The sequence below is a fragment of the Schistocerca serialis genome, chromosome 11 (genome assembly GCF_023864345.2).
Source record: "Schistocerca serialis cubense isolate TAMUIC-IGC-003099 chromosome 11, iqSchSeri2.2, whole genome shotgun sequence".
Classification (NCBI taxonomy): domain Eukaryota; kingdom Metazoa; phylum Arthropoda; class Insecta; order Orthoptera; family Acrididae; genus Schistocerca; species Schistocerca serialis.
In genome coordinates, this window is record NC_064648.1 from 135,601,034 (window position 1) to 135,620,564 (window position 19,531).

Here is a 19,531-nt window from a genome sequence, read left to right on the forward strand (position 1 = left end):
ACGCATACGAGTTGTTTCTTGAACATTTTTGAACAAATTCTGAGTTGATTTCAGAACGAATAATAAGTTTTTTCTAATGCATGCATAGTTTACGTGGTGTGTCTGCCAGGGAAATCCCTTCGCGTGTAGAAATAAAAATAAGGGGATGGTGCTATACGAGCTGAGCCGAATAAACACGAACGGATGAATGCCGATCACGGTTTGTTTATGTGGTTGATTGGGTGTGCGAATGATCAGCGTTGTTATTATTACCAGAGAAATTCATAAAGTCAGACTATCAGGTTGGAAAGATCACATATTATGTTCTGGGTGTATCCAAGAAAAGGAAATTTTGACAGAAAGTGTTTGCCAAATCGCTACATTACCAGTTGTTACTGCCGGTTAGCAGCCGCATTAAGTTCTGTTCTCGACAAAGTGCGGGAAACGCGTCGTACGAACACGCAATGACACCTAACCGGCGAATAAAAGCGGGATAACTGAACCTGTGCTGCTGGCAGGGTTACTGAAATTAACCAGAGATTAAGTTTAGACAGTGGCAGCAATAGTTGCGATGAAAAGATTGTGTGTTAGAACAAGGAAGGAGAAGAAACGGGGACACCTCACAAATTATAAGGAAGAATTTGACGATTCCAAAATTGTATGAAAAATTCGGTACTACTACTTGTCGATCTCATGCTTGAGGAAGTGGAGCGTATGAACGAAATGTGAAACTATTTCTTAATATAAGACTTTTTGCTTGTAGTAGGCCATAATAGCCATTTGATATTAGTACTTCGTGAGTCATCTTCTGCTGTGTTATTTATTTAAATAAAGTACACAGAAATGACCATTTATGCAAAAACAGTGTCACTTATCAGGTGTGTTACAAATGCTGCAATATAAGAAAGGCCCATTTCCTTTTATTTAGCAGACAGTGGGAAAATAGATGTAATCAAATCGAGAAACCACACCGGTCTTGGGTAATATTTGTATTAACACAGCTTTTTCAGTATCAGACAGCAATACTTTCATTTTTCATGTAGCAAAACATTTGACGGACTTTGATGTGGTAATGGATTGTTTCACAAATATGCAATCACGGAGTGAAAAGCTGTAGCGAGATTAGTGACAAAAAAAGTGCCGGGACATTCGGATTGAAGAAATGTGCACTGTCTTGATGGTCTCTTGTTTTTACTGGTTTTATATTTCCTATATTTAACTTTGTGTGACATTAATGAGAAAGTTATTAACAAGTAGATTGTCTGCAGATGAATGCTCTCATTTTCCGTCTTGTAAAGTCATCAGAGGACCAAAACGAATTGTAAAATGATTCAGATAAGGTATCTGTATGGTGCGAAAAGTGGCAGTTGACCCTGAGTAAAGAAAAGTATGAAGTAACTCACATGAGTACTAAGAGAAATCAGTTAAATTTCTGGGGTCATAAATCACTCAAATCTGAAGGCTGTAAATTCAACTAAATACCGAGGGATTACAATAACAAATAACCTAAATTGGAACGATGACGTAGATAATATTGTCGGTAGAGCAAACCAAAGACTGCGATTCATCGGCAGAACACTTAGAAGGTGCCACAGGTCTACTAAAGAGACTGCTTACAACACGCTTGTCCGCCCTATTCTGGAGTATTGTTGTGCGGTGTGGGATCCGCATCAGGTGGGACTGACAGGTGACATCGAAAAAGTGCAAAGAAGGGCAGCTCGTTTTGTATTACCGTGAAATAGAGGAGATAGTGCCACGGACATGATACGTGAATTGGAGTATTAAACATTAGAACAAGGGAGATTTTCTCATGAAATTTCTATCACCAGTTTTCTCGTCCGATTGCGAAATCATTCATTTGACACCCACCTACATAGGTAGAACTGATCATCACGATAAAATAAGATACATCAGGACTCGCACAGAAAACTTTAAGTTCTCGTTTTCCCCGCCCGCCATTCGAGAGTGGAACGGTAGAGAGACAGCTTGAAGGTGGCCCATTGCACCCTCTGCCAGGCAATGTAGTGCGATTCGCAGAGTAACCACGAAGATGTAGATGTAGGCAACAAAGAGTGCAAATTTTCTGAAGAGTTCTTATTCTCCATGTCACAAATAACGCAACCAAGTATTAATTGGGAGATTTCTTTTAAGAGGGTTAGGATGTCAAATCGGTCGACTGTGAGCAGAAGAGGCACCACAGGACTTTTCAACTTCCACTGACCTGAATATACTCTTGATGGCTTCCAATACAAAATATACACATTTGAACTGCATAGAGCGAAAGACAGCGTCGTGCGAGAGAAGATTGCTGTGTGAAGAGGCGTGGCACTGCACTTTGGCAGACTTAAGACCGAATAACAAGCCTTACGTATCCTCTAACGTATATGTTTCATATTTCAAACTCATCAGAAAGATGCGCGCTGAAAAATGAACACATGTTGAAACCTTCCCGTCTCCTCTATGCCTCTTTTGTTAATGATAACCTTCCCTTTTACGATAACCTATGTAACCTTCCCTTAGGATTTCTACCTCTTGCTTAATAATAACAAATGAAATCTTCCCTTTGAAATTTGTTCTCTTTCTCAATCTTCGCATACAAATTTAATTGCTGCTTATTAAAAGTGATTTTCTGATTATTTCGACGAAACATAGAATGTGTCGTCGTCGTGGCCCTCAGTCATTACCTGCAATAACCCAAAACTCTTCCTTACCTTTTTTACTGTTACTGGATCTCCATCTGACTGCTACATCGAACTGCGACATGAACATACTTACTCTGGTTTACTATACTCTATTAGCTGTTGGTGGGCTGTCATAATAAGTGGCTGTACTTATTACCAAAGCTGACGTTATTCTTTAATAGCAAAGCTGACGTTATTCTATAATTAATTTGACTGAAGTTACGTAATTCATAGTTACACTTTTTCTTGACAACAATAAAATTATTGCAAAGTTTTATGTTGATAGTTTTTGGGATGGATTGTAATCAGTAATGCTACATTGCTGGCAAAAATTAATTATATTCCGAAAAAGCTTCAAATATTTACTGTTGGTAATGAAATGATTTTACAAACGTTCAAATGGGACTTACTTTTTACAATAATCTTAACAACTAGCATTGCGCAATCATACCTTCAGTAGTCTTGAGTTTCGCAAAGAATTAATTCAATAATATTAGTTCCTCTTATGATAATAGTTAGTTGATGTCTCTGTACATCCGTTTATAATCTCTTGTAAATGATAGCTGGTGGCTGGCAGGCACACCCCTCCTCTCAACCTCTCGCTTCAGACCTGCTACCGACTTCCTTCACATCTCGCTCACTACTGACTTCCTACGAACGCTAAAGTGCGGTCTCTCCTGCCAACAATGCTTTCTGGAGCAGACAATCCCTGCTACCATTACAAAATGTATCAATGCGCGGTCTTTCCCGCTCTTTTCTTAAAATTTATCCATACGCCGTTTCTCCCGCCCTTTTTAAAATTATATCAACAATACTTTGATGCAGATATTCCCTGCTACCACAATTATTTCCAACGTGACAAATATTAATTATTCCTACTTAATCCTATTAATAAAATATAAACATCTTTCAAAAACTGTGATTTGACAATAGACAATAGAAATATACACGTCTTACAATGTTTCAAAAATCGATTTTTTTTTAATTTTTGTGTCCTATCGCAAACAGACGATGGCTTGGGGCGAGGGTAGATGCCACTATCAAGTTTTTGCTCCAGTTGGGAAATATCGTCGACCTGGGGCTGGCAAACAAAAACAAGAAACGAGTGCAGTACAAGACGAATGAGCCGCTACGTCCTTGCAGCTCTCGTCATGTTGCACGGCTGCGAACTGGAACTGCCTCTCCGGTGCACTGCGGACGCGTCCGCCTTATCGGTGTGACGTAGGAAGCCGTCGATTTAAGGAAGGCGAGGCGCCCCATATCGCTAGCGAACCACTGGCCCAGACCGCTAACAGTCGCTATCAACGTTTATTTATTTATTTTTTCGTGAGAAGTAATTACCCACCAGTGCAGTTGAGCAACAAACAAACAGCGTAACTGCGGCCCAACGATGTGTTGACTGTTCTTCCAAGAACGGGTCTGCGGAGGAGGAAAAGGATGTACAGAGGCCCTCTGTTTGCATAATTTATGAAATGTTCAATGCACAGGTTCACGTAAAATTATTTCACCGTTTTACTTATACAATCTGTATCTGAAAGAATAATCCGATTTGGCAAGTCTACATTTTTGAATACTGACCCTATGACTTACCTTAGAAGGTAGGTCGAGGACAGACAAATCTACGTTTCTGGCATATGTAGACTTAGAGAAAGCTTTAGACAGTGTTGCTGGAATTCTCTCCTTCAAATTTTGAAGGTGGCAGGGGCCAAATACAGGGAACGAAAGGCTATTTTCAATTTTTCCAGAAGCCAGATGGCAGTTATAAGAGTTAAGGGGCATAAAAGGAAAGCAATAGTTTGGGAAGGGAGTGAGACAGGGCTGTAGCCTGTCCCTGATGTTATTCAATCTTTATATTGAGCAAGTAGTAAAGGAGAGAAAAGAAAAATTTGGAATTAAAATCCATGGAGCAGAGATAAAAACTTCGCGGTTTGCCAATGACATTGCAATTCTCTCAGAGACAGTAAAAGACATGGAAGAGTATTTTAACGGAATGGACAGTGTCTTGAAAGGAGGAAAAGCAAAACGAGGATAATTGAATGTTGTCGAATTGAATCAGATGATGTTGAGGGAATTAGACTAGGAATGAGACACAAAGCACTAGATGTGTATTGCTATTTGGGGAGTAAAATAATTCATGATGGTAGAAGTCGAGAGTATGTAAAATGCAGACTGCCTGTGTCAAGGAAAGCGTTTCTGAAGAAGAGAAATTTGTTAACATCGAGTATAGATTTAAGAGTCAGGAAGTCTTTTATGAAAGTGTTTGTGTGGAGTGTAGTCATATATGGTAGTGATGGCTCTGAGCACTATGGGACTTAACATCTGAGGTCATAAGTCCCCTAGAACTTAGAACTACTTAAACCTAACTAACCTAAGGACATCACACACATCCATGCCCGAGGCAGGATTCGAACCTGCGACCTTTGCGGTCACGGGGTTCCAAACTGAAGCGCCTAGAACCGCACGGCCACACCGGCCGGCTATGGTAGTGAAACATGGGCGATAATTAGTTTATACAAGAACAGAATAGAAGTTTTGGAAATGTGGTGCTACAGAAGAATGCTGAAGATTAGATGGGTAGATCACGTAACTAATAAGGAGGTACTGAACACAATTGGGAATTTGTGGCACAACTTGACTAGAAGAGGAGATCGTTCGGTAGGACGTGTTCTGAGGCATCAAGGGATTACCAGTTTAGTGTTGGAGGGCAGCGTGGAGGGCAAAAACCATAGAGGATAACCAAGACATGAATACACTAAACAGATTCATAAGGATGTATTTCGCAGTTGTTACTTGAAGAAGCTTGTGCAGTGTAGAGCAGAATGGAGGGTTGCATCCAACCAGTCTCTGAAGGCCACAACAAGAACAACATTTTTGAAACTAATATACATATACGAGGGTCGTTCAATGAGTAACGCCCCACGTTATTTGTCTCAGAACATACTTATTGTTTGGAGTCAGAGTTTGGTAACAATATACATCAACATGTCTTGTCCATGTCCTATGTTTCTACATAGACTCCATCACGACCAATGGCCATGCGCCAATGTTGTGGAAGAGCATTTATTCCCTGTAGGCGTAGCCGTGTTTTCACTGCACCATTGACACTCTCGTCATCTTCAAAGTATTTTCCCCATAGAGAATCTTCAAGTGGCCCAAAGAGATGGAAGGCCGAGGGTACCACGCCTAGAGTGTAGTATGGATGATGCAATGGTGTCCAACCTATTTGAACAGTTCTCGGGTGTACGACCGGGTAGCGTCGAAATTTCTCTACAGTATTTAGGCAGACGTACACGCTGTCATCTTCAGGTGGCTCCTGACGAATGCTGTGCTGTTCCTCTCGGCGCCGAGAGGAACATCACAGCATTCATCAGGAACCACCTGAAGATGGCAGCGTGTACGTCTGCCGAAATATTGAGGAGAAATTACGACGCCACCCGGTCGTACACCCGAGAATTGTCCAAACTGGAAATAGGCCGGGAAAACTTAAGATTGGATGTCCAACCTAATTTGGCCATGTGTTCCCGGGTTCTCTGCCTTTTGTGCTGGTGTGCTTTGTTGCGTTGGTGAAAGGTTTCTCCTGGATTCTTGTCCGATCGAACACGTCTGAAACGGTTCTTGAGTTTATTCAGAGTCTTTACGTATGCCTCTGAGTTGATGGTTGACGCTCTAAGTATCACATCCCTGAGAATGACGCCATTACAGTCCCAGAAGACTGTCACCATGACTCTTCTGGCAGAGGGCATTGCCCTGAATTTCCTCTTCTGTGGTGAACGAGGATGATGCCACTCCATGGACTGCCTTTTTGTTTTTGGCGCAAAGTGGCGCACCCAGCCTTCGTCTGCAGTAACGATCCGTGACGGAAAGGCCTCTCCGTCGGTCTCAAAACGCTCCAACAATTCAGATGAAAAGACCTTGCTTTGAGTCTTGTGGTCCGCTGTGAGCACTCGTGGATCCCATCGTGAACGCCTCTTTCAATATCCCAGAGTGTCGATCACTGCAGACGCACTTCCAATGCTGACCGACAACTGTAGAGCCAAATGTCGAGTTGTGACGCGCCTGTCGGCACGAATAATGGCATCCGCACGATTCTGCACGTCTGGAGCAGTGGCTGTGGCAGGACGTCCCGAGCGTTGCTGACCATAGAGCTCTGTTTCTGCTTTTCCTGGGGCTGTAACTTTCTTCACCCATCGCCCAGCTGTACTCCTATCAACTGCAGCATCGCCATACACTGCACACAAACGTTTATGGATGTTCACACGGTTTCTTTTTTTGCAGACAATAATTCAATAAAAGCATGCTGAGTCGTATGTAGACGCCATTTAGACGCTGTACTACGGCTCTGACATCTGCCACAACTTCATTCGCACACTGAACAAACATAAAATGTGATGCAGCAACAAGGACGTTTGTTTATGTATATGAATGGCTTTTTTAAAAAATGTGGGGCATCACTTACTGAACAACACTGTTACAATGAATATTCTTTTTTGATTAACGGGAAACTCAGAAAGTCTTTTTTTCATACCTTTTCATAGGTGTTCATTTTACACCCTTTAGGTGAATGTCATATGTCAATCTGGTATTCAAATTGTTCCACACTACAGCGAGCAAGTCATGAGTTTCAGCTTCCACAGCTGGTGTTATGCGATGTCTCAGTTCATTCATTGATGTTGATAACCGAGGCACATAGAGTCTTTTATAAATGCCCACAAGAAATATCACATACAATCAAGTTCGTTGACCATGTAGGGCCGTAATGTAGGGCTGAATCAAACGGTCCATCGCGACCAGTCCATCGTTCGGCGATTGTTTGATTTAAAAATTTCTGCACTTCAAGACGCCAGCGTGGCAGTGCCCCATCCTGTTGGTAAATGAAGTCGTCTGAATCTGGGGCACGGAAGAACCACATGAAGTTGTACAACATGACAGGAATTCTCCAAAATTTGATGTGTTTTGTGTAGTTTCACAGGAAAAGGTGTACAGTCCATTTTTCTTTGCCGAGAACACTGCTCACTCAAGCACATATCTCGATATGCTTCAGAACTTCCTTTTCCCAGAGTTTGAGACTGTTGAGGATGAAGGGGAGGGATGTTAGAAGTCACTGTGGGAGTTTCTATTATTTCTTTTCATCGGTGGAAACCGGAGAGCCTATCAGAAGTAGATAACAGCCATGTCTGCAGGTATATAAGAAACAATGTTTTCTGATTCAGCAGTAACCAAAAATACCCTGAAGGTGTGGCTTACAACAGGAAAGGAAACGTCGGTAGTTTTATATATATTGACAATGTGGTCGCAAACCCACAAAAATGTTGTTGAAACCTAAGTTTATAAATGTACCTGAGTACAGGCGTACGTGGAAGGTGGAATTACGACTGCACTGAGTTTGTAATGGAAGTGGATTGAACACGTAGCTTGGTAAACAGATGGCGGATAAGCAAATGAATATAACGGGAAAAAAATCTTGAGGACACCATTACAGAAAGACTAGGAGAAGTAGGAGGAGATGTGATAAGAGATACTATACTGGGATAACAATTTCACAGGTCTGTGGAAGTCTTGAACTCGAAACAATGAACCAAGCGTACACCTACATTACATCTGAATTATTGAGGCGCGTGGGAGAGCCAGATATGACCAAATTATTCCACGTGGTGAGCAGGACAAATGAGACAGGTAAAATATCTTCAGACATCGGAAATAATGCAATAAATGCAATACTAAAGAAAGCAGGTGATGGTGTGAATACTATGGAACCATCAGCATGGCTGCAAGATATGACATGAATTATCTTCTGAAGAGAAGGCCACCTCGGGAAATATCATTCTGGAGTCCTGAGAAATGCTGGAAAACGTAACTTCAGTAGAGGCAGCGAATCGATTTGAAAGTGCCGGCCGTTTTGTATGCAACGAGCACAAGACGGTAGGTCGATGTCGGGACGTGATAAATTGGCAAAAAGATCCTATCGTTTTTGTACTTGCCTCTATCCGTACGTTGTCTGAAGCTGGTTCATTTGTACATAGGTATCAAAGAGGAATGGTACATTACACGCAGCCACGCATTGCGGTGCAAGGGCGGTGATCGTAACAAGATCCTAACTGACAGCGACACAATAAGAGGGCCACACGTTGTCAAAGCCGACAGGAGTTGCTATTGTCAGTTAATACGTACCATTCTCAAAAAGTTTCTCAGAGAACATAGAGAAGCGGACTGCACAGAGAGCACACTTGGAATCTGACACTTCGCAGTAAAGACGTTTCCCCCAGCAGCACTCACGACTGGACACCTCCCGTTGGCCAGCGACCACAGCGATCGGGCAGCAGCTGCCTGGGGCCGTGCAGTGGGCTCAGGCGTCTCGCCGTTTGGCCTCTTGTCAAACGATGCGTAATGTCCAGTCCACCGACGGCGCAATGTGTGGAGGATGAAGAAGAGAGGGCAACACTGCGTTGGAATAAACACCGTGGTTTTTGTTCACATTAAAAAGCATTACTGGGCCCACGATATACACACATAAAAAAAAATTGTGTCACCTCAGTTCCGAGAGTTCCGGAACGTGTACCGAAAATTGGAATATAGATCAACATACACATCATTTCTGCCCTTTTTATTGCTTGTTAAAACGACATATTGCATGAGACCTTCAGGAGGTGGTGGTCAAGATTGCTGCACACACCAGTACTACCAATACCCAGTAGCACGTCCTCTTGCGTTGATGCATGCCTGTATTCGTCTTGGCATATTATCCACAAGATCAAGGCACGGTTGGTCCAGATTGCTTCACTCCTCAACGGAGATTCGGCGTAGATCCCTCAGAGTAGTTAGTAGGTCATGTCGTCTATAAACAGCCCTTTTCAATCCATCCCAGGCGTGTTCGATAGAGTTCAGGTCTGGAGAACATGCTGACCACTCCAATCGAGAGAAGTCGTTATCCTGAAGGAAGTCATTCAGGAGATGTGCAGGATGGGTGCGCGAATTATCATCCATGAAGACGAATCCCTCGCGCGTATGTAGCCGATATGGTTGTGCTGTCGGTCGGAGGATGGCATTCACGTATTGTACAGCCATTGCGGCTCCTTCCATGACCACCAGCGGCGTACGTCAGCCCCACATAATGCCACCCCAAAGTAGTAGTGACCCTCCACCTTGCTGCACTCACTGGACAGTGTATCTATCGCGTTCATTCTGACGGGGTTGCCTCCAAACACATCTCTTACAGTTGTCTGGTTAATGGCATATACGACACTCATCGGTGAAGAGAACGTGATTCCAGTCCCGAGCGGTCCATTCAGCTAGTTGTTGGGCCCATCTGTACTGCGCTTCATGGCGTCGTGGTTACAAAGATGGACCTCACCAAGGACATCAGGAGTCAAGTTGCCCATCATGCAGCCTAACGCGACGTCCTGTGGCTGCACGAAAAGCATATTCAACATGGTGGCGCTACTGTCAGGGTACCTCCGAGCCAATATAGCGGTAATCCACTGCAGTAGCAGGCCTTCGGCGGCCTGAGTGAGGCATGTCATCGACAGTTCCTATCTCTCTCTGTATCTCCTCCATGTCCGAACAACATCGCTTTGGTTCACTCCAAGATGTCTGGACACTTCTCTTGTTGAGAGCCCTTGCTGGTACAAAGTAACAATCCGCACGCGATCGAACCCTGGTATTGACCGTCTAGGCATGGTTTAACTACAGACAAAACGAGCTGTATACCTACTTCCTGGAGGAATGACTGGAACTGATCGGCTGTCGGACGCTTCCATCTATTAGGCGCTGGTCATTCATGGTTGTTTACATCTTTGTGTGGGTTTAGTGACAGCTCTGAACAGTCCTGTTTTCAGGAGTTCTGGGAACTGGGCTGATGCAAAATTGTTTTTGATCTGTGGAGTAGGATGTAGAATCCCAAAGCACCACACAACAATCTCTAGCCTGAAATGCATCCTCCACAGACAGCAGACAGAACGCTCGCCTAATTGCACCGTTAGAGCATTCAACACTAATGGCTGTGATGTTTTGAGTTTATATTTCATACCATTCCTTGATACCATTTCTTCGGGTTATTGGGAGAAACCACATTAAGATGTTGTTTGACAGATTTTTTGGGATTTTGTTTTGGGTGCAAGGAATTAATTACAATTTAATCAAATTTTGACAATTTTCATTCATGTTTCGAATAGTTTCTGTGAATTTTTTGAATGATTTCAGCCAAAAATAACAGAGTTATGCTGTGATGTCCGCTGAAGGTTGTGAGTAGTGAATTGTGTGTAGCACAGCCATTCCGATTTTCATATGAAATCAAAGGTTTTGATTTTACATTAATAACATGTTTTCTAAGTGAAAATATTGAAAATTAAAATGTCTGCAGGCGTTGGAACAATTTACTTCGATTTTCACTGTTTTTTCTCTAATTATGCAAAGAAAAATACCCTTAAGATATGATACCATCTCACGAATTGTTTCATATAATTTATGGACGTAGTGTTGATGGCAAGTGCGAGGCGCCTCCTGAGGGGGAACAATTTTCTGTCCGGCGTGCGTATCCCGGAGAAGGAGAGAGGAAGGCAACGGAAGTGAACACCTCCTGCTGGCAAAGTACGTCGCAGTGAGAATGGAGTGGACTGAGCCTGGGAATGAGCAGCATCTGATGTGGCGCACAGGGCTTTTTGCTAGTAAGCGATTCCAGGTTCCCTGTTCCGCGATCGCTTATCTCAGTCTCTGCAGTTTCAGTGTTCGTGCAATGATTGGAAGGAGCGACCGTATTTCCGGTGAAACATTTTAGAAATACCGAATGCATCACTTTGCATTACGGTGCCAGAATGGCCACCGGGTGACAGGATACGCGATATGAATTCACTTACAGCCTTTGCGTAAGAGCAAGAATTCTTAGTGTTTCGGCTAAGATCACATGGCAGAAATATTTCGAACGTCAGACCTATGCAAGGGTTATCGTTGTCGGTGCGGAGGGGGGAGGGGGAAGGAGTGGGGGGAGGGAGGGGGTCTCGAAGAAAACTGCAGACAGAGTGGGTGGGAGGCGGCAGCCCAGTCCAGGACAAGAGGCGAGTCTCGCTGCCGACCACCACTGCACTGGCTGCCGCGGCGCCCGACGTGTCTGGTGAGTCTCTACATACTCATTCCATCAACGTACGGTAGGTATATACTGTGCGTGTAACTTCCCTCAATTTGGCTGTCTCCTGTTCTCAGTGTTGTCCACACTGAAAAGTGCCGGCTATGAAAATGGGGAAAACTAAAGTGAGACCGAGATGTTTCTCTCTTTTCTAAATTACTTTCCGCGACCTGTAGTGCGACAGTTCTTATTAAGAACTCCCGTATTGGCTAACGTTAGCTTTGAAAGTTACTTACTATTGCTTCTTACAGCACAATTTATGTATTGGTGCTACTAGCAGTGGTTCTTGAACGAAAGTTGCTTTTATGTAAACTTGTCGGACCCAAATGACAACTGAAGCAGGCGAGAGTTCCGGAATGAAACTCTCACTCTACAGCGGAGTGTGCGCTGATACGAAACTTCCTGGGAGATCAAAACTGTCTGCTTAACCGAGACTCGAACTCGGTACCTTTGCCTTTTGCGGGCAAGTAGGAAGGTAGGAAACGAGGTACTGACGGAAGTGAAGCTGTAAGGAGGGGTCGTGAGTCGTGTTTAGGTAGCTCAGTCGGTAGAGCACTTTAAAGTCAAAGGTCCGAGTTCGAGTCTCGGTCCAGCACACAGTTTTAATCTGCAAGGACGTTCCAGAAATAAACCTATTGCTGCCTTCTCGGGTTTGTTACCACTTTGCATAAGTAACCAGCCTTGCTATCGCAGAGATGGACATGATAGTACGTCGATCACACATGTTAACCAGGTTTTTGTTTTCTTCACACATTCCCCATCCACAAATTTAGTAGAAATTGGCCCTTAGCTCAGGTACTGGGTACGATCTTGGTAACAGCAGTTATAGCTGCATGGTATGCTACTTAGCGACTACGATAGATCGACCATTATCTGTAGAAGGCAAGGAAGGACTGAAAACTGAACCTCTGAATGTTGATAAACTGAGGAACGAATGTAGTAATATGCCCACATGAGTGTGTTGCACTATGTCCAGAACATTCTTTATCACCCTCCCATGCATGTGTTGAACAGGTATGTAAGAATACTTAGCATTTGTGTGTTGTTGTTGTAGTAATGACGTTAGTAGTAGTAGTAGTAGTAGCAGTAATAGTAATAGTCTTTAATTAGTAGATCACTTTTTAAAGGCATACTGGACACGTCTTGATATTACAATTTAGGAACGATAAATTACTGTAAGTCACATAAAGAGACATTTGCAGGCTTATAGGTCTAGAATGGCAAGAGTGCGACAAATAGTTAGCTGTGAGCTTATAGTAGGAATAAACCTAGCATTTAGCGGATATGATTTAGGGATACCTCGAAAATCTAAATTAGATGAGTAGATGAAGAGTAGAGCATCCACCCTCCCGAATACAGGGCCAGTCTGTTTAAGACAGTGCTACCTCATTCGCTTTATCTCTTGCGTACAATATTTCAAGTGGCAGGAAGCTAGGTTGGAAGGGTAAGGTGCTGGAGCCCAAATGAAACAGTCTATTACACAATACGAATTCATCAAACAAACTCGATAACTTGAAAAATTACAGAGGTCCGTGTTTAATGAATTTTGCATGTTATATGAGCCACAGCCTATGAAACGTTAACAAAATTTAACTGTATTTTTACTCTAAGGCCGTCTAGCAACACTACTCACACTTCACAGATCAACAACAGCGGTTGCTTCGAACATAACACCGAGTGACGCATTCAGTTAAATTCAAACAGAATGAAATAACAGGTCAAAAAATGAAAGAATCAATAAATGAAATTAAATGTATATCAGGCTTGTAGTCAAATAAATTCTTAGTACACTAACCAATGGCAAAAGGTTTACTAGTTACATAGACAACAAAACCAAAATATCTTCATGAACAATATGGAGACGCTCTATACAAGCAAAATCTGAAATAAGAGCTTCTTATACTCATTAGGTTTCCCAACACAATTGTTCAAGGAATCTGACATGATTTAAAATTTACAGTCCTCGCTCCGAGAGACAGTTTGAAGTTACAAATCAGTACCGAAAATCATGATAAGCCACTCAGTTCAAACCGGCGACCTATTGGCTCAATCTATTATTTAACACATCAAACGGGCACGCTAAAAGCCGCCTAGTCTCTACAGCAATTAATCTTGCACCCAAACACAAGGAAACAGTGTGCTAATATAGAAATTAAGATAGTGGGCCAACAATTATACCTGTTGTCACACGCGCCAGCACTGTTTGGAACAAATTTTTACGCTCTCTCGGATTCAGGAACTTAGGTGACCAAACATCCGCCCCAAGGTAATAGTCTACCTTGGTCGTTTTAAAACAACTTCGTCGTAACTGAAACGTGTTGTTGTTGTGGTCATCAGTACAAAGATTGGTCTGTTGCAGCTCTCCATGCTACTCTATCCCGTGCAAGGTTCTTCATCTCCAAGTATCTACTGCATCTAACATCTGCTTAGTGTATTCATCTCTTGGTCTCCCTCTAGGATTTTTACCCTCCACGCTGTACTCCAATACTAAATTCATGATCCCTTGATGCCTCTGAAGATGTCTTACCATCGATCCCTTCTGCTAGTCTAGTTATGCCACAAATTCCTCTTCTCCCCAATTGTATTCAGTACTTCCTCATTAGTTACATGATGTACCCATCTAATCTTCAGCATTCTTCTGTAGGACCGCATTTCGAAAGCTTCTATTATCTGTTTGCGTAAACTATTTATCGTCCATGTTTCGCTTTCATACATGGCTACACTCCATACAAATACTTTCAGAAACGACTTCCTGATACTTAAATCTATACTCGGTGTTAACAAATTTCTCTTCTTCAGAAAGGCTTTCCTTGCGATTGCAAGTCTACATTTTATATCCTCTCTACTTCGACCATCATCAGTTATTTTGCTCCCGAAATAGCAAAACTCCTTTACTACTTTAAGTGTCTCATTTCCTACTATAATTCCCTCAGCATCAAGTCATTTAATTCAACTACATTCCATTATCCTCGTTTTGCTTTTCTTGATGTTCATCCTATATCATCCTTTGAGGACACTGTCCCTTCAGTCCAACTGCTCTTGCAGGTCCTCTGCTGACTCACACAGAATTACAATGTTATCAGCAAACGTCAAAGTTTTTATTTCTTCACCATGGTTTCTAATTCCTACTCCAAATTTATCGTTTTCTTTACTGCTTGCTCAATGGAACATAGGGGATAGGCTACAACCCTGTCTCACTTCTTTCCCAACCACTCCTTGCCTTTCATGCCCCTCAACTCTTATAACCGCTAACTGGTTTCTGCAAAAATTGTAAATAGCCTTTCGCTCCCAGTATTTGACAACTGCTACCATCAGAATTTGAAAGAGACTTCCAGTCAACATTGTCAAAAGCTTTCTCTAAGTCTACAAATGCTAGGAACGTAGGTTTGCCGTTCCTTAGTCTAAGATAAATCGTTGGGTCAGAATTGCCTCACGTGTTTCAACATTTCTACGGAATCCTAACTGATTTTCCCCGAGGTTGACTTAACCAGTTTTTCCGTTCGTCTGTAAAGAGTTCGTGTCAGTATTTTGCAGCCGTGAAATATTAAACTGATAGTTCCGTTATTTTGATACGTGTCAACACCTGCTTTCTTTGGGATTGGAATGGAATTATTACATTCCTTTTGAAGTCTGAGGGTTCTTCACGTGTCTCATACATCTTGCTCACCAGATGGTAGAGTTTTGTCAGGGCTGGCTCACCCAAGGCTGTCAGTAGTTCTAATGGCATGTTGTCTACTCCAGGGGCCCTGATTCGACGTAGGTTTTTCAGTGCTCTGTCAAGTTCTTCATGCAGTATCATATCTCCCATTTCATATTCATTTACGTCCTTTTCCATTTCCGTAATAATGCCCTCAAGTACATCGCCCTTGTGTAGACCCTCTACATAGTCTCGCCACTTCTCGACCTTGCCTTCTTTGCTTAGAATTGATTTCGATTTGAGCTCTTGATATTCATTCAGATTCACCTTTTCTCCAAAGGTCTCTTTAATTTTCCTGTAGGCGGTATCTATCTTACCCCTAGTAATGTATACCTCTAAATCCTCACATTTGTCCTGTAGCCATCACTGCTTAGCCATTTTACACTTCCTGTTCTGGCGTTAGTAGCTTGCTCATTCTGTATAAGAAATAGTAGTAATTAATAATAGTGATGCTGTCACTGTTAATTGGTAATATTTACTGGCAAAATAAAACCTAACACTAGATTGCGTACTTACAGCTATCCTGTGTGGCCGTTTTTCAGTACGACTTAAAAAGAGAGAAAGATTATTAATTGATCACCGATGCGTCGGTTCTCGATTGTGTTCAGGAGACGTACTGATTGATGACGCCAAGGGGTTTTCTTAATTGACCTTTTGACCTGGATTGCCTTCACGCTATCAGAATCTTCGATGAAAATACCTAAGGGACCTGTGTGAATATAAAAATAGAAATGAAAGCAAATTGGTCGAATTTCGTGAGATCGGAAGTTGAACACATTAGTGGTCTCCCAAATACAATCGAGACACTGCGATAAAGAGAGAACCTGTACAAAGCAAATATACAATTTGAACATCATTTTTGGTTAGTGAAAGAAAAAAATAGGAAGAAAATTACTCCATCGTAAAATATTAATATATCTTGAACAAATTGACTTTAAACTTCTAGACACTGACAGGTACAGAATGAGTACATGGGTTACAGCTGATATTTATTTTGTACATGGCGCAGTCCAATAATTGCTGCTTTGTCAGTCCGTTCCTTCTTCACCCGAGCTACCGAGACGTTTCTTCGTTGTTTCACATAATTTTTACATAAGATAAAAATAAAACTGGTAGCAATGTTATGTAGTACGTCTTAACACGTCAGCGACCAAAAGTACAAGAGTAATGAAGTCTCTAGAATATTTCTTAACAAAAGATAGATTGTTCTTTCTTCTGTTTGCTGCTTCTTGTATCAAGCGCTGCGGCAATAATTTTAAATATCTGCGCCCAGCGGGTCATAGTGTTTATTTAGAGAATTTAAACGCTGGACGCGCGTCTTGATATAGGCGCACGTTACAAAAATATTTCGTCTCTTTACTCTCGCGCTGTGATGCTCATCATCTTTATGACAAATACATCATTTGCAAAGTATCTGAAATCCATTAATATTACATTGCTTTCTGAGTGAGGAGCGATGACTCCAAAAAAAAAAAAAAAAAAAAAAAAAAAAAAAAAAAAAAAAAAAAGTGGCTCAAGTGGCCCTGAGCACTATGGGACTTAACTTCTGAGGTCACCAGTCCCCTAGAACTTAGAACTACTTAAACCTAACTAACCTAAGGACATCACACACATCCATGCCCGAGGCAGGATTCGAACCTGCGACCGTAGCTGTCGCGCGGTTCCACACTGTAGCGCCTAGAACCGCTCGGCCACCACGGGCCGGCGCGATGACTCCGTCAGGATCATCGCGACTCACGCGTAGTTGTAATATTATTGTTTTCATCAATCAAACAATCAAATTAGTATTACTTGCTAGAATTCTTTACAATAGATTTCATATATGACATTAGGCAAAGTGGTTGACATAAAGAATGACAGGTAAATATATTCGTACGACTGAAATTGATGATAAATTGTTCATGGGGTAATTACTCGTTCTAATGTATTATACAAGGATAACAGATGTTCATTTCTCGGTAAGAGGCAATGAAATTAGGCTAAAGATACACATACATATATACATTATACATGGCATAATAAATATTAAAAAATAACAAAGAAATAAATAATTTGACTTTGCAGGAAGTCTGGGAGCAGTGTGCACTCTTGGAAAAATATATTACAAAGAACTGACATTCTTGTTATACAGTGACATTTACAGGGGGTTCTAGGCGCTACAGTCTGGAACCGCGTGACCGCTACAGTCGCAGGTTCGAATCCTGCCTCGGGCATGGATGTGTGTGATGTCTTTAGGTTAGTTAGGTTTAAGTAGTTCTCAGTTCTAGGGGACTGATGACCTCAGAAGTTAAGTCCCATAGTGCTCAGAGCCATTTGCACCATTTACAGGAATATTTTTGTCGTGGTCTGGACGTAGATTTCTTGCGCTAAACTCTTAGCACTAGACTGATTTATGGCTTTCATGACATGCAAAAAAAAAAAAAAAGTTTCACTGCGCTTTGGGTAGGTATGACTTGCACTGGGAGTGGTAGAACTTCAGGTATAAATGGCAGCACTACACTTGAGTGAGGGAAATTGATTGCACTTTCATAGTGGAGGAAACGTAGGGCATCAGTTTCACTGTGGAGGTTGAAGTGTTTGTCTGGATATGATGGTGCGTTGGAAATTTGTCGTGGATCAGGAACTGGAAGACTGGTTCTGCAACGTGTTGAGCCGTTTGGTGGCGGTCTCTATTTCACTTGATGCATGTTCGAGCTTCCAATCATGTTCCCGTACATGAAAAATTCAGAGAAAATCTGTATTAGAGTGTCCTTATTTACTAATAACTTAGCCTAAAAGAAAAGTGAATTAGGTAAGGATAACAATAATGTTTATGTACATAACGTCTCATTCTCTTAGGAGTGCTTAGTTATCGTATTTATTTATTTTTCTGGTTTTATTTGGGTCGACAAGTTTTCGTCATTACTTGGCCTGGTCTATAAGTCCGGTAGCAATTGTCAAAGTCGAGTTTGAGACATTTCAGATTAGTGTCTTGGTGATTTTATAAGGTATATAAGTGCTTAACTCATGGTTTTATCAGATTTTATGTTGAAAGTATTTCAAACACATTTGGAGTCCGCGATCGCTGTGCAAAGGAAACTGGATTGTTGAGCGCAGCGTACTCTGTGTTACGTCCGTTTCTCATAGTCACGTGATAGTAACTTGAAGGCTTCATAAGGCAGTGTTCCGAGAGAGGCAGAACGTTTGGTGCCTACTAGCCGCGTCGTGAGTTTTTACAGTTTTTCATCGACTCGGAATTACGGAAGCAGTCAGATGCGGCAACTCCCGTAGCTGTGTCGAAGAATGTGTCTGTGGAAAGGGGTACATTACCGGATGCGATAAGTACAACACTTGTTCACTTGCACAGTTCGGTTTTCTACATAGTGGTTTCGTGGTGCAAGTACTTATAACATTAAATCACACATGGTATTCCACACGTGTCCGTGGAGTTACCACCTTTTCAGTCCACACGTTATTATTATTTCGTGTGCACATGTATTTGGTCGTCATGTTAAAGTCCACACGCACAAGTGTTATATGTGTCCGTTTATTGCTTGTCTATAGTCGGTTCACACGCAGCAGCATATACGTGTCCATTAATTGATGACTGCATTATTACTACAAAGTGGAGTTGTAGTTGTTGTTGTTGTGGTCTTCAGTCCTGAGACTGCTTTGATGCAGTTCTCCATGCTACTCTGTCCTGTGCAAGCTTCTTCATCTCCCAGTACCTACTGCAACATACATCCTTCTCAATCTACTTGGTGTATTCATCTCTTGGTCTCCCTTTACGATTTTTACCCTCCACGCTGCCCTCCAATACTAAATTGGTGATCCCTTGATGCCTCAGAACATGTCCTACCAACCGATCCCTTCTTCTAGTCAAGTTGTGCCACAAACTTCTCTTCTCCCCAATCCTATTCAATACCTCCTCATTAGTTATGTGATCTACCTATCTAATCTTCAGCATTCTTGTGCAGCACCATGTTTCAAAAGCTTCTATTTTCTTCCTGCCCAAAATATTTATCGTCCATGTTTCACTTCCATACATGGCTACACTCCATACAAATACTTTCACGAACG

The 19,531-nt window shown here is 42.0% G+C and overlaps 1 protein-coding gene across 3 annotated transcripts in view; it reads left to right on the forward strand.

Moving 5' to 3' along the window:
* The first annotated feature begins 11,676 nt into the window (after positions 1 to 11,676).
* Positions 11,677 to 19,531, forward strand: part of LOC126426792 (uncharacterized) — a 60,309-nt gene continuing 52,454 nt past the window's right edge. For 2 of the 3 annotated variants that reach the window (XM_050088787.1, XM_050088789.1), the window contains exon 1: positions 11,702 to 11,797. The gene's annotated coding sequence lies outside the window, so the exon portion shown is untranslated. Of the gene's footprint in view, positions 11,798 to 19,531 lie in introns of all 3 variants that reach the window. The other variant, XM_050088788.1, reaches the window with a different exon arrangement.